General features: G+C 40.1%; 1 non-coding gene across 1 annotated transcript; it reads left to right on the forward strand.

Annotated features, from left to right (window-relative positions):
* The first annotated feature begins 11,746 nt into the window (after window positions 1-11,746).
* TRNAH-AUG (transfer RNA histidin (anticodon AUG)) lies at window positions 11,747-11,820 on the forward strand. The gene has a single exon. It is a non-coding gene; the product is annotated as a tRNA-His (tRNA).
* Window positions 11,821-22,276: the final 10,456 nt, after the last annotated feature.

A 22,276-nucleotide genomic window follows, 5' to 3' on the forward strand; every position in this document is an offset into this window, starting at 1 on the left:
AAAAACTCACAATAGAGTGAGGTCAAATCCCACAGGGATTGATTGGTCAAGCAATTTTAATTGGAAGAATGCTCTAGTTGAGCTAAGCAGAAAGTGGATGGTGAATTGAAGAGAATTAAATGGCGGGAAAGTAAATGACAGAAAATAAAGTGCAGAATCTTAAATGGGGAATTAGAGTGATTAGCATGAAAGTAAATAACAGAAAATAAAGAGAATGGGTAAGATCAGAAATGGGAAAATCATTAGGTTCAAGAGGTATTGCATTCTCCGGATCAAGTTCATTCTCATCTCTTCTTCAATCAATGCATTCATTGATCTCCTTGGCAATCTTAAGTGATTGAATCCCAATTCCTTGGCAATCCAATCTCTCTAAACTTGAACAATTGTCCAATTCTTTGATTTAATTTCTCATGAGAAGAGATGAGGTATGGTCACTGATTATACCATATGTATTTCCAAATCAAAGTGTTGGTAAGGTTAAATGTCACAATACCCATCCAAACCCCAATTTGGTCCAACATGAGAAAGTATTTCTAGCATGATCTCCTCATCCCTTTTCCAAGGCTCAGAGGAGATCCAATTATGGAGAGTTTCTTTCCCAAGATAACAATCCAATTAGATGAAGTTCAAAAGCTTTCTAGTAAGATCAAGAGAAAAGAAAGAAGAAGAATAATGAAAACTATGATTGATCCATCAAATTATAACAGAGCTCCCTAACCCAATGAAGGGGGTTTAGTTGTTCATAGCTCTGGAAAATGGAAATGAAGAAGAGGAAAGATACATTCTAACTCTAGAAGTTTCAGAAAAGTAAAAATATATAGAGTGTAGTTTTCTCCAATGTGCCAATCCCTTTTCTAGTTCAAAACTACTCCTATATATACTACTCTTCTTGGTCTTCTAGTCAATTCTGCAAGTCTTGGATATGGGACTTTGATCTTAAGTTGAAGCAGTTGGAAATCTTCAGTGGGCTCAGCTTTAGTTGCAGAGAGAAAGTGATTGGTGGATGAAATTGTGATAAAAGAATTTCAGGCACTGTTAGAGAAGCTCACAACTCCGTTCAACTAACCAGCAAGTGTACTGGGTCGTCCAAGTAATAAACCTTACGTGAGTAAGGGTCGATCCCACAGAGATTGTTGGTATGAAGCAAGCTATGGTCACCTTGTAAATCTCAGTTAGGCAGATTAAATTGGTTTATGGGTTTTGAAAATAGAAATAAGAAAATAAATAATAAAAGGGATAGAATACTCATGCAGATTCATTGGTGGGAATTTCAGATAAGCGAATAGAGATATTGTATGGCTCAAGGACGCCTGCTCTCCCACTGCTTCAACTCAATCCTTCTTACTCCTTTCCATGGCAAGCTGTGTATAGGGGTTCACCATCAGCGGTGGCTACTTTCAATCCTCTCGGAAAAATGATCCTATGCGGCTGTCACTCGCACGGCTAATCGTCTGGAGGCATCACCCATGGTTGATGGCTACATCCCATCCTTGCAGTGAAAACTACGCTCACGCACTCTGTCACAGCATGGCTAATCACTGGTTGGTTCCTGCGCCTACTGGAATAGAATCCCTTGATCCTTTTGCGTCTGTCACTAACGCCCAGCACTTGCAAGTTTGAAGCACGTCACAGTCATTCATTACCGGAATCCTACTCAGAATACCACAGACAAGGTGAGACTTTCCGGATTCCCAGGATCCTACTCGGAATACCACAGACAAGGTGAGACTTTCCGGATCCTCATAAATGCCGCCATCTATCTAGCTTATACCACGAAGATTCTGTTGGGGAATCTAAGAGATATACATTCAAGCTCGGTTGCCTGTAGAACGGAAGTGGTTGTCAATCACGTGCGTTCATAAGTGAGAATGATAATGATCGTCACTTTCATCATTACACTCATCATGTTCTTGGGTGCGAATGAATATCTTGGAATAAGAATAAGAGAGATTTGAATAAAAGAAAATAGAATTGCATTAATACTTGAGGTACAGCAGAGCTCCACACCCTTAATCTATGGTGTGCAGAAACTCCACCGTTGAAGATACATAAGTGAAAGAGGTTCAGGCATGGCCGAATGGCCAGCCCTCTCCATGATCAAGTGACCGAATATTCAAGAGATTAAACTGTCAAAAGATATCTAATACAATAGATAAATGTTCTATTTATATTAAACTAGCTCCTAGGGTTTACATGAGTAAGTAATTGATGCATAAATCCACTTCCGGGGCCCACTTGGTGTATGCTTGGGCTGAGCTTGATCAATCCACGAGCTGAGGCTTCTCTTGGAGTTGAACTCCGAGTTATGACGTGTTTTGGGCGTTCAACTCCGGATCATGACGTTTTTCTGGCGTTTAACTCCAGACAGCAGCATGAACTTGGCGTTCAACGCCAAGTTACATCGTCAATCTTCGAATAAAGTATGGACTATTATATATTGCTGGAAAGCTCTGGATGTCTACTTTCCAACGCCGTTGAGAGCGCGCCAATTGGATTTCTGTAGCTCCAGAAAATCTATTTCGAGTGCAGGGAGGTCAGATTCCAACAGCATCAGCAGTCCTTTTGTCAGCCTTCTTCAGAGTTTTGCTCAAGTCCCTCAATTTCAGCCAGAAATTACCTGAAATCACAGAAAAACACACAAACTCATAGTAAAGTCCAGAAATGTGAATTTAACATAAAAACTAATGAAAACATCCCTAAAAGTAGCTCAAACTCACTAAAAACTACCTAAAAACAATGCCAAAAAGCGTATAAATTATCCGCTCATCACAACACCAAACTTAAATTGTTGCTTGTCCCCAAGCAACTGAAAATCAAATAGGATAAAAGAAGAGAATATACTATAAATTCCAGAATATCAATGAATATTAATTTAATTAGATGAGCGGGACTTGTAGCTTTTTGCTTCTGAATAGTTTTGGCATCTCACTTTTTCCTTTGAAGTTCAGAGTGATTGGCGTCTCTGGGAACTCAGAATTTCGGATAGTGTTATTGACTTTCCTAGTTAAGCATGTTGATTCTTGAACACAGCTACTTATGAGTCTTGGCCGTGGCCCTAAGCACTTTGTTTTCCAGTATTACCACCGGATACATAAATGCCACAGACACATAACTGGGTGAACCTTTTCAGATTGTGACTCAGCTTTGCTAGAGTCCCCAGTTAGTGGTGTCCAGAGCTCTTAAGCACACTCTTTTGCCTTGGATCATGACTTTAACCACTTAGTCTCAAGCTTTTCACTTGGACCTTCATGACACAAGCACATGGTTAGGGACAGCTTGATTTAGCCGCTTAGGCCTGGATTTTATTTCCTTGGGCCCTCCTATCCATTGATGCTCAAAGCCTTGGATCCTTTTTACCCTTGCCTTTTGGTTTTAAGGGCTATTGGCTTTTTCTATTGCTCCTTCTTTTTCTTTCTATATTTTTTTTTCGCAAGCTTCCTTTTTCACTGCTTTTTCTTGCTTCAAGAATCAATTTCATGATTTTTCAGATCATCAATAACATTTCTCTTTGTTCATCATTCTTTCAAGAGCCAACAATTTTAACACTCATAAACAACAATATCAAAAGACATATGCACTGTTCAATCATTCATTCAGAAAACAAAAAGTATTGTCACCACATCAATATAATTAAATTAAATTCAAGGATAAATTCGAAATTCATGTACTTCTTGTTCTTTTGATTTAAAAACATTTTTCATTTAAGAGAGGTGAAGGATTAATGGATTTTATTCATAGCTTTAAGGCATGGTTACATACTAATGATCATGAAATAAAGACACAAAACATAGATAAACACATTACTAAAAACCGAAAACAGAAAGAAATAAAGAACAAGGAATGAATCCACCTTTAGTGGCGTCTTCTTCTTGAAGGACCAATGATGTTCTTAAGCTCTTCTATGTCCCTTCCTTGCCTTTGTTGCTCCTCCCTCATTGCTCTTTGATCTTCTCTTATTTCTTGGAGAATGATGGAGTGTTCATGATGTTCCACCCTTAATTGTTCAACATTATGGCTCAAATCTTCTAAGGAGGTATTGAGTTGCTCCCAATAGTTGTTGGGAGGAAAGTGCATTCCTTGAGGCATCTCAGGAATTTGTTGATGATGAGCTTCCTCATGCACTTCTTGAGGGCCGTGAGGAGCTTCTCTTGCTTGCTCCATCCTTTTCTTGGTGATGGGCTTGTCTTCTTCAATGGGGGTATCTCCTTCTATGATGACTCCAGCTGAGTAGCACAGATGGCAAATAAGGTGAGGAAAAGCTAGCCTTGCCATGGTGGAGGACTTATCGGCTATTTTGTAGAGTTCATTGGAGATGACCTCATGAACTTCTACTTCCTCTCCAATCATGATGCTATGGATCATGATGGCCCGATCCACAGTAACTTCAGATCGGTTGCTAGTAGGAATGATGGATCTTTGGATGAACTCCAACCATCCTCTAGCCACAGGCTTGAGATCCAATCTTCTTAGTTGAACTGGCTTGCCTTTGGAGTCTATTCTCCACTGAGCTCCTTCCACACATATGTCCATTAGGACTTAGTCCAACCTTTGATTAAAGTTGACCCTTCTAGTGTAGGGGCGTTCATCTCCTTGCATCATAGGCAAGTGAAACGCCAACCTCACATTTTCCGGACTAAAATTTAAGTATTTCCCCCGAACCATTGTGAGATAGTTATTTGGATTCGAGTTCATACTTTGATCATGGTTCCTAGTGATCCATGCATTGGCATAGAACTCTTGAACCATCAATATTCCAACTTGTTGCATGGGGTTGGTTATGACTTCCCAACCTCTTCTTTGGATTTCATGTCGGATTTCCGGATACTCATTCTTTTTGAGCTTGAAAGGGACCTCGGGGATCACCTTCTTCTTTGCCACAACATCATAGAAGTGGTCTTGATGGCTCTTGGAGATGAATCTTTCCATCTCCCATGACTCGGAGGTGGAAGCTTTTGTCTTCCCTTTCCCTTTTCTAGAGGATACTCCGGCCTTAGGTGCCATTGATGGTAATGGAAAAACAAAAAGCTTATGCTTTTACCACACCAAACTTAAAATATTGCTCGCCCTCGAGCAAAAAAGAAAAGAAAAGAAGAAGAAGAAAAAGAGAATATGGTAGAGAGGGAAAGAAGTAGTTTCGGTTATGGGGGAGAAGAAGGGGTTGTGTTGTGTGAAAATGAAGGAGAATGGAAGGGTATTTATAGGGATAGGGGAGGGTGGGTGTTCGGCCATTTTGGGTGGGAATGGGTGGGAAATTGAATTTGAATTGTATGAAGGTAGGTGGGGTTTATGGGGAAGAGTGGATTGAGGTGATTGGTGAAGGTTTTTGGGAAGTGTGATATGGGAAAGGGTGAAATGAGATTTGGATTAGGAGAGTGTGATTAGGATTGAAAGAAAAGGTGGGAATATGGTAGGTGGGGATCCTGTGGGGTCCACAGATCCTGAGGTGAAAAGAAATACCATTCCTTCACCATATAGGCATGTAAATTGCCTTCGTGCATCATTCTGGCGTTCAAACGCCCATTGGTGCACGTTCTGGGCGTTCAACGCCCATGTAATGCATGTTTCTGGCGTTGAACGCCAGTTTCATGCTTGTTGCTGGCGTTTAACGCCAACTTGTCTCCTCCAGGCACATTCCTAGCGTTCAGCGCCAGGATGTTGCTTGTTTCTGACGTTTAGCGCCAGAATGGTGCTCTGTTCTGGCGTTGAACGCCAGCCAGATGCATCTTACTGGCGTTGAACGCCAGTCTGCGCTACCTCCAGGGTGAAAAATTTTTTTCTTCTGTTTTTTGACTCTGTTTTTAATTTTTTTTTATTTTTTCGTGACTCCTCATGATCATGTACCTAATAAAACACAAAATAACAATAGAACAAAATAAAATAAAAATTAGATAAATAAAATTGGGTTGCCTCCCAACAAGCGCTTCTTTAATGTCAATAGCTTGACAGTGGCTCTCATGGAGCCACAAGGTGATCAGGTCAATGTTAGTGTAGTCCCAACACCAAACTTAGAGTTTGGATATGGGGTCTGAACACCAAACTTAGAGTTTGGTTGTGGCCTCACAACACCAAACTTAGAGTTTGACTGTGTGGGCTCTTCTTGACTTTGAACTGAGAGAAGCTCTTCCTGCTTACTCTCTTTTGTCACAGAGGGATGGCCATGTGCTTTAAACACAAGGTAGTCCCCATTCAATTGAAGGACTAATTCTCCTCTGTTGACATCTATCACAGCTCCTGCTGTGGCTAGGAAAGGTCTTCCTAGGATGATGCATTCATCATCTTCCTTCCTAGTGTCTAGGATTATAAAATCAGCAGGGATGTAAAGGCCTTCAACCTTTACTAGCACGTCCTCTACTATTCCATAAGCTTGTCTCAATGACTTATCTGCCAATTGCAATGAGAACAAGGCAGGTTGTACCTCAATGATCCCTAACTTCTCCATTACAGAGAGTGGCATAAGATTTATCCCTGACCCCAGATCACATAGAGCTTTTTCAAAGCTCATGGTGCCAATGGTACAAGGTATTAAGAACTTGCCAGGATCTTGTTTCTTTTGAGGTAGAGTTTTCTGAATCCAAGTATCTAGTTCACTAATGAGCAAGGGAGGTTCACTTTCCCAAGTCTCATTACCAAACAGCTTGGCATTCAGTTTCATGATAGCTCCTAAATATTGAGCAACTTGCTCTCCAGTCACATCTTCATCCTCTTCAGAGGAAGAATAGTCTTCAGAGCTCATGAATGGCAGAAGGAGATTTAATGGAATCTCTATGGTCTCTAGATGAGCCTCAGATTCCTCTGGATCCTTAATAGGAAACTCCTTCTTGCTTGAAGGACGTCCCAGGAGGTCTTCCTCACTAGGATTTTCGTCCTCCTCCTCCCTAGTGCATTCGGCCACTTTGATCAAATCAATGGCCTTGCACTCTCCTTTTGGATTCTCTTCTGTATTGCTTGGGAGAATACTGGGAGGAGTTTCAATGACTTTCTTACTCAGCTGACCCACTTGTGCCTCTAGATTTCTAATGGAGGATCTTGTTTCATTCATGAAACTGAAAGTGGCCTTTGACAGATCAGAGACAATATTGGCTAAATTAGAAGTGTTTTGTTCTGAACTCTCTGTCTGTTGCTGAGAAGATGATGGATATGGCTTACTATTGCTCAGCCTGTTGCGTCCACCATTGTTAAAGCCTTGTTGAGGCTTTTGTTGATCCTTCCAGGAGAAATTTGGGTGATTTCTCCATGATGGGTTATAGGTGTTTCCATAAGGTTCACCCATGTAATTAACTTCTGCCATGGCAGGGTTCTCAGGATCATAAGCTTCTTCAGAAGCTACCTCTCTAGTACTGTTGGATGCATGTTGCAATCCATTCAGATTTTGAGAGATTATGTTGACCTGTTGAGTCAACATTTTGTTCTGAGCCAATATGGCATTCAGAGCATCAATTTCAAGAACTCCTTTCTTCTGAGGTATCCCATTATTCACGGAATTCCTCTCAGAGGTATACATGAACTGGTTGTTTGCAACCATATCAATGAGTTCTTGAGCCTCTTCAGGCGTTTTCTTCAGGTGAATAGATCCACCTGCAGAATGGTCCAATAACATTTTCGAAAATTCAGAGAGACCATAATAGAATATATCTAATAGGGTCCATTCTGAAAACATGTCAGATGGACATCTTTTGGTCAGCTGCTTGTATCTTTCCCAAGCTTCATAGAGGGATTCACCATCTTTTTGTTTGAAGGTTTGAACATCCACTCTCAGCTTGCTCAGCTTTTGAGGAGGAAAAATTTATCCAAGAAGGCAGTGACCAGCTTATCCCAGGAGTCCAGGCTATCCTTAGGTTGTGAATCCAACCATATTCTAGCTCTGTCTCTTACAGCAAAAGGGAAAAGCATGAGTCTGTAGACTTCAGGATCAACTCCATTCGTCTTTACAGTCTCACAGATCTGCAAGAACTCAGTTAAAAACTGATAAGGATCTTCAGATGGAAGTCCATAAAACTTGCAGTTTTGTTGCATTAATGCAACTAGTTGAGGCTTAAGCTCAAAGTTATTGGCTCTAATGGCAGGAATGGAGATGCTTCTTCCATCAAACTTGGACGTTGGCTTTGTGAAGTCACCAAGCATTCTCCTTGCATTATTATTATTATTATTTTCGGCTGCCATCTCCTTCTCTTGTTCGAAAATTTCTGAAAGGTTACCTTTAGAATAATTTAATTTAGCTTCTCTTAATTTTCTCTTCAGAGTCCTTTCAGGTTCTGGATCAACTTCAACAAGAGTGCCTTTTTCTCTGTTCCTGCTCATATGAAAGAGAAGAAAACAAGAAAAGAAAGAGGAATCCTCTATGTCACAGTATAGAGATTCCTTTATGTTAGTAGAAGAAGAAGGGGGTAGAAGAATGAAGATGGGGATTCGGATTTTTGGATGAAGAGAGGTGAAGAGAAGTGTTAGTATTTAAATAATTAAATAGAAGAAGAAAAGAGAAGGAAGATTTCGAAAATAATTTTTGAAAAAGAGGTTAGTAATTTTCGAAAATCAAAGACAAAATATAATTAAAATTAAAATTTAAAACAAAAAGAATTTTTGAAAAAGAGAGGGAGAATTTTCGAAAATTAGAGAGGGAAAAGTAGTTAGGTGGTTTTGAAAAAGATAAGAAACAAACAAAAAGTTAGTTAGTTGATGGAAAAAGATTTGAAATCAAATTTTGAAAAAGATAAAATTTTTGAAAAAGATAAGATAAAAGATAAAAAGATAAGATAAAAATTTTTGTAAGCATGGACTTTGGCTTGGGACGTTAGTGGCGTTAACGTTGAGTGACATTATGGGTTCAAGAACGTTAGTGGCAATCACTTTTCTCACTAACATTCCCCTCATATGGCCCACGTTAACTCCAACGTTAGTGGCACTAACGTGGCCACTAATGTTGCCTTACAAACCTTCGCAAGCGTTATTAGGACTCACCTTTCCCAATAATGTTGCATTGTGCCCCTAGCCCCCCCCACGTTAGAGCTCATGTTAACTAAGTTAACGTGGCTCTTAACGTGGTTATGTCTCATCTTCGCAAGCGTTATTGGGACTTACCTTTCCCAATAATGTTGTCTTGTGCCCCTAGTCTTCACGTTAGAGCTCACGTTAACTAAGTTAACGTGGCTCTTAACGTGGTTATGAATGCCATCCCAACGTTAGTGACAAAGGTGAGTGTCACTAAAGTTGGCTCATCAATTTCACTCCACGTTAACTTTCACGTTAGTGGTCTCAACATGACCACTAACGTGGGCAATGCAAGCTTGGTCCAACGTTAGTGACAAAGGTGAGTGTCACTAACGTTGGCATTGTTCCTTTCTTCCACGTTATAGTCCACGTTAACTTAATTAACGTGGCTCTTAACATGGTTCATTACCACATCTTGGAGCATTAGTGGTGATCACAATTACCACTAACGTAGGAGTCTTTTTTTGTCTCCACGTTAACTACCACGTTAATGTAGTTAACGTGGCAATTAACGTGGCTCATGATGGCTTCGAGGGCGTTACTGGTGTTCACTTTTCTCATTAACGCTGTAGGCTTATCCCCATTCCACGTTAGTACCTACGTTAACTAGGTCAACGTGGATGCTAATGTGGCTCTTCCTTGCTTCCTTTGTCCTGAAATTACACAAATAAAGTGCATCAAAGCTCTAATCCAATTCATGAAATCATGCATCATCCATATTAACATTCAATCTTTGCATACTTCTCATGAAAATAATGTAAAATTCACAATATTTGTCTAAATCAAGATGTAAGTGTTCTTTTACCTAAAACTTGCTTATTTTCTAAGAAAATACATGAAACTACACTAAAACAGAAAAGAAAATGTTAGTGAAACTGGCCTAAATGCCCTGGCATCACAACACCAAACTTAAAGCTTGCTTGTCCCGAAGCAAGTACTGAAACATGAATGATGAATGAAAAGGCAAGAGGAATGAATCATTATTGTAGAAGTTAAATCCTTAGTTTTATGGAGTTTCATGCATAGCAACTTAGGTTCATTCCTTTACCAGGTTTCAGACCTTTATCATACCTTGAACACTTGCTTACTTACATCCCTTGAGACTTCCTAGTTATTGATCTTTCATTCTTTTGTTTTCTCAAGATTTATTGCATTCTTCCTTTGGCTAAGTGCTCTGTAAGAGGGCGACTCTTTATGATAAGCTTTCAGTCAACACTCCCGAATTAGTTGGTTCAAGGTGCTAGGTGTTGAGACACCCCTAAGGACTTACTTCCTCAAGTCTCTTTCCCTCATACATACACACCACAGGCACATGGTTTGTTATTTTTCTTTCTTGAGACCTTGGTGTCCAGCACCTCTTTGGGTTACTAAGTGTTCTGTAGCAAGGGTTACTCTTGATAGTGGACTTTCAGCTGATAATCTCGAGTTAGTTAACCCAAGTTACCAAGTGATAAGGCACTCCTGAGAGCTTATTCATCCAAGTAAATCCCCTATACATGAATATCACAGACACATGCCTCCATCTTAAACCCTTGGTGCCTAGCATTGTTTCTTATTGGGATCTTATTTATTTAGTTAGTCTCAAAGGATGTGTTTCAAGCATAGGATTCAGGGTAGATAGTTGCCTTCTTTCCTTGTTTGGTGAACCAACTTAGCTTACTAATCTTCCTAACACAAACATATAGAATTTACTTCACAAAATAACTCCACTCTTGTTTTTCATAACATTTCTTTTCATTTGGTTTAAGGGACAAACATACAAGTAAGCAAGATGAATTTGAAAACCAGGGACACTAGACTAGTAATCATAGACTTAACAACAATGAAACTTAAATGCAGAATTGAAAATTCTAAACTACTATGGAAGCATGTTCTATTTCATACATGATTTTTCTTATTTAAAGCTTGAAAAGGTAGAGAACAAGGGAGAACTCCTACTTCCACTCTAAACATTATAATGCAGCAGAGTTTAGTGCAATACAACCTCTTATTGATATCTTATTTCTTTTCCGTCAGCATCCTTCCTGCCTTCTGGATGTAGATGTTTTAAGAGATTGATTGAATTCTTGAGAGAATTTGAGTGGAAGTTGTTTGTCCTCCCAAACAGTTGAGATCTCATTAGCCTGCATGTATACTTAAAAGTTCTTGGAATTCAATTGGTGTGTGAACACCAAACTTAGTTTCCTTCCTACTGAAATAGATTAAATTCATGCAAGGAACCTCATGTGTTTTTATTGAGCAATTGACTACAAAACAGATAGTAAACTATTGTTAGGTGGTTTCCTGATTGGTTGGAGCTAGTAACTAGTCAATCCAAGGGTTCAAATGTGCTCCTTAACACACTCCTTGATGGAGTACCAGCTTAGAATCACACATTCACCTTTGGATTGCTATGGTGTGGAATACCAAACTTAGCTCCTTGCAATATAGAGAAGCCACTTCACCCTTTTATTAAACTATTAGGAAGAGAAAATTACCTTTGGTTAGGTTGCCTCCCAACAAAGCACTTTTTTTAATGTCGCTAGCTCGACAGTTGCTTCCTTACAAGAATTCAAAATGAAAAAGGTCGTCTTATTCAAAACCCCAATTATGAAATCCCTTCTCGCCCACTTCACACCTCGGAACGCACCGTTCTTATAGAGAGAGAGAGAGAGGCGCTTTCACATCTTCTTAAGCCGAAATGAAATGGCTGGGGAGAGGGAAGGTTCCCTTTTTTTAGTTTTAGGGTACTCCGGGAAACAGATCCAGTGGAGACGGGATGGGGCCTGTAGCTCAGAGGATTAGAGCACGTGGCTATGAACCACGGTGTCGGGGGTTCGAATCCCTCCTCGCCCACAACCGGCCAAAAAGGTAAACTGGATAGTCTTGACCAATTTGAAAGATCATTTAATGTAGTTGAAATAACTGAATTTTGGGTTGTTCGATCAAGTAAGGGAAACTCAATGGAATTCATAACTGTCTAAATGTTTTTTTTATTATCTAAATATTCAAGAATTAAGACTATTCTAATGCCCCTTTTCGCCATGCATAAACTGAACCAACAACTAGGATAAGCACGAAAATTAAAGCTTCTATAAATACGGATATAGTTGAGATGGTACTTCAGTTTGGGGCCCTCCCCTGTGTTGCCTAGGTAGTGTTTAAGTCTTTGTCCATTCACTGTGAACGTCCTCTTTGAATCTTCCTCCATGATCTCTATGTGTCCATAAGGTGAGACTTTTGTGACAAGAAAAGGTCCTGACCACCTTGATTTGAGTTTTCCAGGGAACAGCCTCAGTTTGGAGTTGTAGAGGAGTACTTGTTGCCCTTCTTCGAAGTTCCTTGGAGCCAGTTTGAGGTCATGCCTCCTCTTTGCTTTTTCCTTATAGATCTTGGTGTTTTCATAGGCTTGAGACCTAAATTCCTCCAGTTCTTGCAACTGCAAAATTCTTTTCTCACCAGCAGCAATGCTATCAAGGTTCAGCAATTTGAGAGCCCAAAAGGCTTTGTGCTCCAACTCCAGAGGTAAATGACATGCTTTTCCATATACCAGTTGATATGGGGACATTCCTATTGGTGTTTTGAAGGCTGTTCTGTATGCCCAAAGAGCGTCATCCAATTTTTTTGACCAGTCTTTTTTGGATGCTCCCACAGTCTTTTCTAAGATCCTCTTTAACTCTCTGTTGGATATCTCAGTTTGCCCGCTTGTTTGGGGGTGATAAGGTGTAGCAACCTTATGTTTCACCCCATATCTCATGAGGAGGGCTTCTAGGGGTCTATTACAAAAATGGTTCCTCCATCACTGATAAGGGCTCGTGGGACTCCAAATCGGCTAAAGATCTTTTTCCTAAGAAAGTTCATGACCACCTTGTTGTCATTTGTTGGGGTTGCAATAGCTTCCACCCACTTAGATACATAATCTACTGCTACTAGGATGTATTTGTTTGAATAGGAAGTTGGAAAGGGTCCCATGAAATCAATTTCCCACACATCAAATAATTCGAGCTCTAGGATGAAGTTTTGTGGCATTTCATTTTTCTTGGGTAGGTTCCCAGCCCTTTGGCACTCATTGCAGCCCCTCACTAGCTCTTTTGCATCCTTGAAAAGAGTGGGCCAGAAGAACCCACACTGCAATACCTTGGCTGCAGTCCTTTCTCCTCCGAAGTGACCCCCATAGCAAGAGCCATGGCAATTCCACAGGACTTCTCGTCCTTCTTCTTCTGAAACGCACCTTCTAAGAATCCTATCTGAACACTTCTTGAAAAGATATGGCTCATCCCACACGAAATACTTAGCATCATTAATGAGTTTTCTTCTTTGATGTCTGTTGATTCCTGGGGGGTAGATCTCCAGTTGCCTTGAAATTTGCAATGTCTGCAAACCAGGGTGCCTTGTGAACTAACATTAATTGTTCATATGGAAAGAACTCATTTACACTTGTTTCGTGTGTGCTTCTTTTCTCACAAGGGATTCTAGACAGATGATCTGCCACTTTATTCTCCACTCCCTTCTTGTCTCTGATTTCAATATTAACTGCAACAACAAAATCCACCTTATCAATCTTGGTTTTGAATCCTGCTTAGGAAACAGATACTTAAGTGCTGTGTGATCAGTGAAATCAATTACTTTAGATCCAATAAGGTATGATCTAAACTTGTCAAATGCAAAAACCACTGCCAGCAATTCCTTTTCAGTGGTAGTGTAATTTTTTGGGTGTCATTAAGGACTTTGCTGGCATAGTATATGACATGCACCAAATTATTTTTTCTCTGCCCTAACACTGCTCCCACTGCAAAGTCTGATGGGTCACACATAAGCTCAAATGACAGGTTTCAATCAGGTGGGGGCAATGATAGGGGCTGAGGATAGTTTCTTTTTTAAATTTTCAAATGCTAGCATGCATCCTTGGTCAAATACAAATGGGGTGTCTGACATAAGAAGATTACTCAGGGGCTTGGCTATTTTTAAAAAGTCTTTTATAAATCTTCTGTAAAAGCCAGCATGCCCGAGAAAGCTTCTAATTGCCTTGACATCGCTAGGTGGAGGTAATCTTTCAATTACTTCCACTTTAGCTCTGTCCACCTCAATGCCTTGTTTAGAAACCTTATGACCGAGAACTATTCCTTCTGTCACCATGAAGTGACATTTTTCCCAGTTCAGGACCAAGTTGGTTTCTTGGCATCGTTTTAATACTAAGCCGAGGTTATTCAGGCAATCAGGGAATGAATCCCCAAACACTTAAAAGTTGTCCATGAAGACTTCTATAAACTTTTCTACTATATCTGAGAAGATAGAAAGCATGCATGCTGAAAGGTTGCAGGCGCATTGCATAGCCCAAATGGCATGCGCCTGTAAGCAAACACTCCATATGGGCAGGTAAATGATGTTTTTTCCTGATCTCTTGGATCAACCACTATTTGGTTATATCCTGAATAACCATCTAGGAAGCAGTAGTAAGTATGTCCTGCAAGTCTTTCCAGCATCTGATCCATAAAGCAGAGTGGGAAGTGATCTTTTCTCGTGGATGCGTTGAGTTTTCTGTAGTCAATGCACATTCTCTATCCCGTGACAGTTCTTGTAGGTATGAGCTCATTCCTTTCATTAGGCACCACTGTGATTCCTCCTTTCTTCGGAACTACTTGAACAGGACTCATCCATGGGCTGTCAGAGATTGGGTAGATTACCCCTGCTTGCCACAGCTTCATGACTTCCTTCTGCACTACCTCTTTAATGGCTGGATTTAATCTCCTTTGGGGTTGAATGGAAGGTTTAGAATCATCTTCTAGCAGTATCTTGTGCATGCATATGGCTAAACTAATCCCCTTCAAGTCAGCTAGAGTCCACCCAATAGCATCCTTATGCTTTTGCAACACTTGGAGTAATTCCTCCTCTTGTTCTTGGTTGAGAGCTGAGTTTATGATTACTGGAAAGCTTCTATTTTCTCCTAGGTATGCATATTTGAGGGTTGGTGGCAATTCCTTTAGTTCAAGTTTGGGTGCTTCTTTCTCTTCATTCTTTCCTTCTAGTGTTCCCTGGTCATGAACCTCAGCTGTTGCTACCTCTTCGCTCAATGTTGATTCATCTTCTTCTATTAGCTCCTCAATTTCTTCCTCCTCCAGAGTTTCTTGTAATATAGCTTCCACTGAATCCAACCTCATACACTCTCCTAATGAGTCTTGTGGGTAACTCATGGCCTTGAACACATTGAATATCATCTTCTCATCATGCAATCTAAGAGTAAGTTCACCCTTCTAGACGTCAATAATGGCTCCGGTAGTAGCTAAGAATGGCCTTCCCAAAATGAAGGATGCTTTAGCTTCCTCCTCCATGTCTAGCACTACAAAGTCTGCTGGAAAAATAAAATCTCCCACCTTTACCAACAAATCCTCCACTATTCCCTGGGGAAATTTGAATGATCGGTCTGCCAATTGTAGGGCCATCCTTGTTGGTTTGACTTCCTCAATCTTCATTCTTTTCATCATTGCTGAAGACATCAGATTTATGCTGGCTCCTAGATCGCACAAGGCCTTCTCCACTGTGATCTTCCCTATGATACAAGGGATTTGGAAGCTCCCTGGATCCTTCAATTTTTGGGGTAACTTGTGCTGAATGATGGCACTACATTCTTCGATTAACACCACAGTCTCGTTGTTTCTCCAGCTTCTCTTTTTAGTCATCAACTCTTTCAAGAACTTAGCATAAAGCGGCATTTGCTCTATTGCTTCTGCAAAGGGTATGTTGATTTGTAACCTTTTGAAGATTTCCAAAAATCTTGAAAACTGGCTATCATCTTCCTTCTTCTTCAATTGCTGAGGATATGGGGCTTTTGGAGGATATGATCTCAGCACTTCTTCTTCTCGATGTGTATTATGAGGGATGACTTGATCTTCTTTTTGTTCTATTTCCCTTTTGTCTGAATTCTTCGCTGATGGTATCTTGGAAGTCTCCTTCAATTTCTTCCCACTTCTGAGGGTGATGGCTTGGCATTCCTCCCTTGGGTTTGGATTAATGTTACGGCAGTTGGTTTGGCTAGGGATTTGCTTGAACAGGTAACCGATTTGTGCCTCGAGTTTCTTGATGGCCGCATCTTGATTTTGCATATTAGATCTCACTTCTTCTTGAAATGCCTTGCTATCTTTGACTTCCTTGCATAAACCTTCAAGTAAGGTTTCAATTCTAGAGAGTCTATCCTCAGAGTATGATGGTGGGTTTGGGTTATAAGAGTGAGGATGATCATGCTGGTTTTGATATGGATGTTGAGGAGTGTGGTTAGGTGGTTGTTGATATGATCTTTGTGATGAATGTTGGTGGACAGCATGGTTGTTAAGATTGTGATTTTGACGTGTCTGGTCTTGGCTTTGTTCTTGTTGGTTTCCCCACCTAAAGTTGGGGTGGTTCTTCCATCTTGGATTGTAAGTTTTGGAGTATGGATCATGATTTTGCCTTGGTGAGTTACCAACATAGTTGGCTTGCTCCCATTCACCTCCTTCCTCTGTGTTTACTCCTTCTTGGGTTGATGGTTGTGTGGTGATTGCTGCAACTTGGTTCTTCTCCATTTGCTTTGTGAGGTCAGCTAATTGCTTGGCAATCATCTTGTTCTGAGCTAGCAGTGCATCAACATGGTTCAGTTCCATTACACCTCGAGTGTAGCTCCTCTCAGAAGCATAGAAGTAGTCATTTTCAGCTATAGTCTCAATGACATCTATGGCTTCTTCAATGGTCTTTTTCTTGTTCAAAGATCCCCCGGATGAGTGGTCCACTGCCTTCTTTGATTCATACGAGAGTCCCTCATAGAAAATATGCAGCTGTACCCATTCATTGAACATGTCCGGTGGACACCTTCTTGTCAAATCCTTAAACCTCTCCCATGCTTCGTCTCTCCTTTGGGAAAGACTCCAACCATTTAGACGCCTTGTCCCTGAGTGAAAAAGGGAACAAGAGCAATCTGTAAACATCTAGGTGGACGCCATTAGACGTCACAGTGTCACAGATCCGTAGGAAGGTGGTTAAATGTTGATTTGGGTCTTCTTGGACACTTCCTCAGAATGAACAGTTGTTCTGAACAAGGGTGATGAGCTGGGATTTTAGCTCAAAGTTGTTAGCATGTATGGTTGGCTTTTGGATGCTGCTTTCACAGTTGCCTGGGTCTGGGTTGATGTAAGATCCTAGAACCCTTCTTCCTGGCTTAGCATGATTCACATGGCCATCTCTGGCATGGTTATGAGCTTCTCCTTCATGGTTATCCTCCATGATTGTTTCAAATAATTCCTCCTCTTCCTCTGCTCCAACAACTCTTTGCCTCTTGCTTCCCTTCTTTTTCTAAAGAGGGTCCTCTCAGGTTCAGAATCAAAGGATGTTGTGGTCTCCCCTCTTCTACCTGTCATACAACCAGCACAGCTTACAGCAAGAAAGAAATTGTAGAAATTATAATAGTTTAAGTGGTAGTTAGTATGAGTGGTGCAAATTGTCAAACAGTTAGTAGGTTAGTGAACAGAATTGTAAATAATGCGGAAAAATAAAAGGGGAGATAAGGAAAGGGAAGAAGTAACTGTAATTGAAAGTAAATAGCTAAACAAAACGAATCGAAAGGAAAAAAATGCTCAATCTAGTGATCTTCCAACTTAATCATTGTTGATTCAAAATCAATCCCCAGCAACGGCGCCATTAACTTGATGCATGGGAATTTGTCTCTCAACAAATCTCCCTCGGTAAGTATACCGAATTATCTTCAAGTAAAAACTCACAATAGAGTGAGGTCGAATCCCACAGGGATTGATTGGTCAACCAATTTTAATTGGAAGAATGCTCTAGTTGAGCTAAGGAGAAAGTAGATGGTGAATTGCAGAGAATTAAATGGCGGGAAAGTAAATGACAGAAAATAAAGTGCAGAATCTTAAATGGGGAATTAGGGTGATTAGCATGAAAGTAAATAACAAAAAATAAAGAGAATGGGTAAGATCAGAAATGGGGAAATTATTGGGTTTAGGAGGTATTGCATTCTCTGGATCAAGTTCATTCTCATCTCTTCTTCAATTAATGCATTCATTGATCTCCTTGGTAATCTTAAGTGATTGAATCCCAATTTCTTGGCAATCCAATCTCTCTAAACTTGAACAATTGCCCAATTCCTTGATTTAATTGCTCATGAGAAGAGATGAGGTATGGTCACTGATTATACCACATGTATTTCCAAATCAAAGTGTTGGTAAGGTTAAATGTCACAATACCCATCCAAACCCCAATTTGGTCCAACATGAGAAAGCATTTCTGGCATGATCTCCTCATCCCTTTTCCAAGGCTCAGAGGAGATCCAATTATGGAGAGTTTCCTTCCCAAGATAACAATCCAATTAGATGAAGTTCGAAAGCTTTCTAGTAAGATCAAGAGAAAAGAAAGAAGAAGAATAATGAAAACTATGATTGATCCATCAAATTACAACAGAGCTCCCTAACCCAATGAAGGGGGTTTAGTTGTTCAAAGCTCTGGAAAATGGAAATAAAGAAGAGGAAAGATACATTCTAACTCTAGAAGTTGCAGAAAAGTAAAAATATACAGAGTGTAGTTTTCTCCAATGTGCCAATCCCTTTTCTAGTTCAAAACTACTCCTATATATACTACTCTTCTTGGTCTTCTAGTCAATTCTGCAAGTCTTGGATATGGGCCTTTGATCTTAAGTTGAAGCAGTTGGAAATCTTCAGTGGGCTCAGCTTTAGTTGCAGAGAGAAAGTGATGTAAGCATGGACTTTGGCTTGGGACGTTAGTGGCGTTAACGCGAGAACGTTAGTAGCAATCACTTTTCTCACTAACGTTCCCCTCATATGACCCACGTTAACTCAAACGTTAGTGGCACTAACGTGGCCACTAACGTTGCCTTACAACCCTTCGCAAGCGTTATTGGGACCCACCTTTCCCAATAACGTTGCATTGTGCCCTTAGCCCCCCACGTTAGAGCTCACATTAACTAAGTTAACGTGGCTGTTAACGTGGTTATGTCTCATCTTCGCAAGCGTTATTGGGACTTACCTTTCCCAATAACGTTGTCTTGTGCCCCTAGTCTTCATGTTAGAGCTCACGTTAACTAAGTTAACGTAGCTCTTAACGTGGTTATGAATGACATCCCAACGTTAGTGACAAAGGTGAGTGTCACTAACGTTGGCTCATCAATTTCACTCCACGTTAACTTTCACGTTAGTTGTCTCAACGTGACCACTAACGTGGGCAATGCAAGCTTGGTCCAACGTTAGTGACAAAGGTGAGTGTCACTAACGTTGGCATTGTTCCTTTCTTCCACGTTGGAGTCCACGTTAACTTAGTTAACGTGGCTCTTAACGTGGTTCATTGCCACATCTTGGAGCATTAGTGGTGATCACAATTACCACTAACGTTGGAGTCTTTTTTTCTCTCCACGTTAACTACCACGTTAATGTAGTTAACGTGGCAATTAATGTGGCTCATGATGGCTTCGAGGGCGTTACTGGTGTTCACTTTTCTCATTAACGCTGTAGGCTTATCCCCGTTCCACGTTAGTACCTACGTTAACTAGGTTAACGTGGATGCTAACGTGGCTCTTCCTTGCTTCTTTTGTCCTGAAATTACACAAATAAAGTGCATCAAAACTCTAATCCAATTCATGAAATCATGCATCATCCATATTAACATTCAATCTTTGCATAATTCTCATGAAAATAATGTAAAATTCACAATATTTGTCTAAATCAAGATGTAAGTGTTCTTTTACCTAAAACTTGCTTATTTCCTAAGAAAATGCATGAAACTACACTAAAACAGAAAAGAAAAGGTCAGTGAAACTGGCCTAGATGCCTTGGCATCATCCTCTAAAACTTGGACTTTGTCACCCTTTTCGGGTCCAAACCTGCATTTTTTTCAATTCAACATACCCTTCTTCATCATCATAACAATCACCGTAATAAATCTACCTTAGATCAACAATTATACTCTTACAATATTCGGATCTAACAACCAAAATTCAACTAAGAATCATAGTTCACAAATCCTAGGCTTTTAACACAAAATACCTCATTATCACAATAACCTCCACAATAGTTATACCTCAAATCAATAATTCACCAAATCACTAGTTAATCAACAAGCAGCAAACCAACCATGTTCATCAACAGGATACTAAGTATTAAATATACACATGCAATCCAACTTATCCTATGGTCATCTAGTCTAAGTTTTCACAGAATATTATATATTAAATGCAAGAAACCTAAACCATACCTTGGCCGATTCTCACGTAGCGACCAAAATAATTCACTCACAACAAACACAGCTCCAAAGCCCAACAAAATACTACTACCCAGCCTCCACCAAAAATTCCAACGTCAACAATTTCAAGCTCAAATTATTTATTCACAACCTAAGACACATTCATAACATATATATACCTAATTTAATTCCCAAATCACAAATTCAAAATATTTAGATAGAATTATTATATCCTCACCTTATCCAAGCTTCACATAAGTAAGAGTGAATATTTTTCTCAAGCTAATTGGATCCTTAAACATCAAAGAACAAAGAAATTCAATACCTCTACTTAATTTCCCAAAAATTGGGGAAGAAGAGGCTGAGAATAAAATAACGAGTTACCTATGAAATTGTTCAGGTAGAAATGTAGAGCTCGACGCGGTGGACGCGTGGTCACAAACAGTGCGACGATCGGAGCTCGGACAGAGAAGTTATGGCGTTCGGAGTTCACCGTAAGGGTTTACAGTGATTTTTGTTCTCTCCTCCCCTGTACGTACTTTAGCTTTGTTTCAGATGAAATGAGGGAGAAGAAAGCCTTGGGTTCATTTAATAGGTCGGTCTGGTTGGACCGACAGCCCAGTTTGGGCCCAGTTCAACCGGTTCGTCCCGTTCGGTCCAATCTTGGGCCGATTTTTTCAAAATTAGTGTCAAAATTCACGTTTCGATGAGCTCTATCCTAATTTGATATAATATTTGTGTTTCTAATCTTCCTTTTTAATAACTAATTTATTGACTAATTACTTACTAATTTAATCGGGGTTTACATCCTACCCACCTAACAAAGAATTTTACCCTGAAAATTCCAATTCAGTTACCTGAAAAGAGATGTGGGTAGTCCTTTCGCATATTTGATTCGAGTTCCCAAGGTTGTTCCTCGATACCAGCTCAACTCCAAGCTACTTTTACCAATGATACTTCCTTCCCACATAATTGTTTAACACTAGTGTCATCAATTCTCACCGGAACTACTGGAAGTGTTAGATCTTCTTTTATTTGAATTGGTTCTAGTTCTAGAACATGACTTACGTTAGGAGTATACTTCCGAAGCTGTGCTACATGAAACACGTCATGTAAGTTCGAAAGATACGGTAGTAAGGCGATTCTATAAGCCACTGGTCCAATTCTCTTTAGGATCTCAAATGGTCCAATATAACGGGGATTCAGTTTCTTAGTCTTAATATCTCTTCCCACTCCAGTAGTTGGTGTAACCTTTAGAAAAACATGCTCTCCTTCTTCAAACTCCAAAGGCTTTCGCCTTTAATCAGCATAACTCTTTTGATGGCTCTGAGCTATAAGCATTCGACTATGAATCTTCTTTATCTGTTCAGTAGTTTCAGCTATCATCTCAGGCCCTAACAAACTTCTTTCTCCAGTTCATACGAACATAGTGGAGACTGACATTTTCTGCCATATAGAGCTTCATACGAAGCCATTCCGATGCTCCCATGGTAGCTATTATTATAAGCAAATTTCACTAATGGCATATACCAATCCCAGCTCGCCAACTGGTCCAAAACACAAGCCTTTAACATATCTTCTAAGGTCTAAATAGTTCTTTCTGACTGACCATCTGTCTGAGGGTGATACACAGTACTCAAGCTTAACTGAGTCCCAAATGCACACTAAAAAGCTCCCCAAAACCTTGATGTAAAGCGGGGATCTCTGTCAGATATAATGGTAGAAGGCACACCATGTAACCTGACAATCTCTTTGATATACATTCGAGCCAATTCTTCCATTGTGCAACTTATTTGGATAGGAAGAAAGTGAGCTGATTTTGTTAGTCGATCCACAACTTCCCAAATAGCATCACAACCAGAATGGGTTATAGGCAACCCTATCACAAAATTCATTGCGATAATTTCCGATTTCCATTGTGGAATCTCTAAAGGCTGAAGGGTCCCTGATGGTCTCTGATGCTCGATCTTAACCTTCTGACACGTTAAACATTTAGATACATGCAATGCCACATCATTCTTCATTCCTGGCCATCAGAACATCGCTTTCAGATCTTGATACATTTTGGTACTCCCTGGGT

This window comes from Arachis hypogaea, chromosome 10 (assembly GCF_003086295.3).
Source record: "Arachis hypogaea cultivar Tifrunner chromosome 10, arahy.Tifrunner.gnm2.J5K5, whole genome shotgun sequence".
NCBI classification, from domain to species: Eukaryota; Viridiplantae; Streptophyta; class Magnoliopsida; order Fabales; family Fabaceae; genus Arachis; species Arachis hypogaea.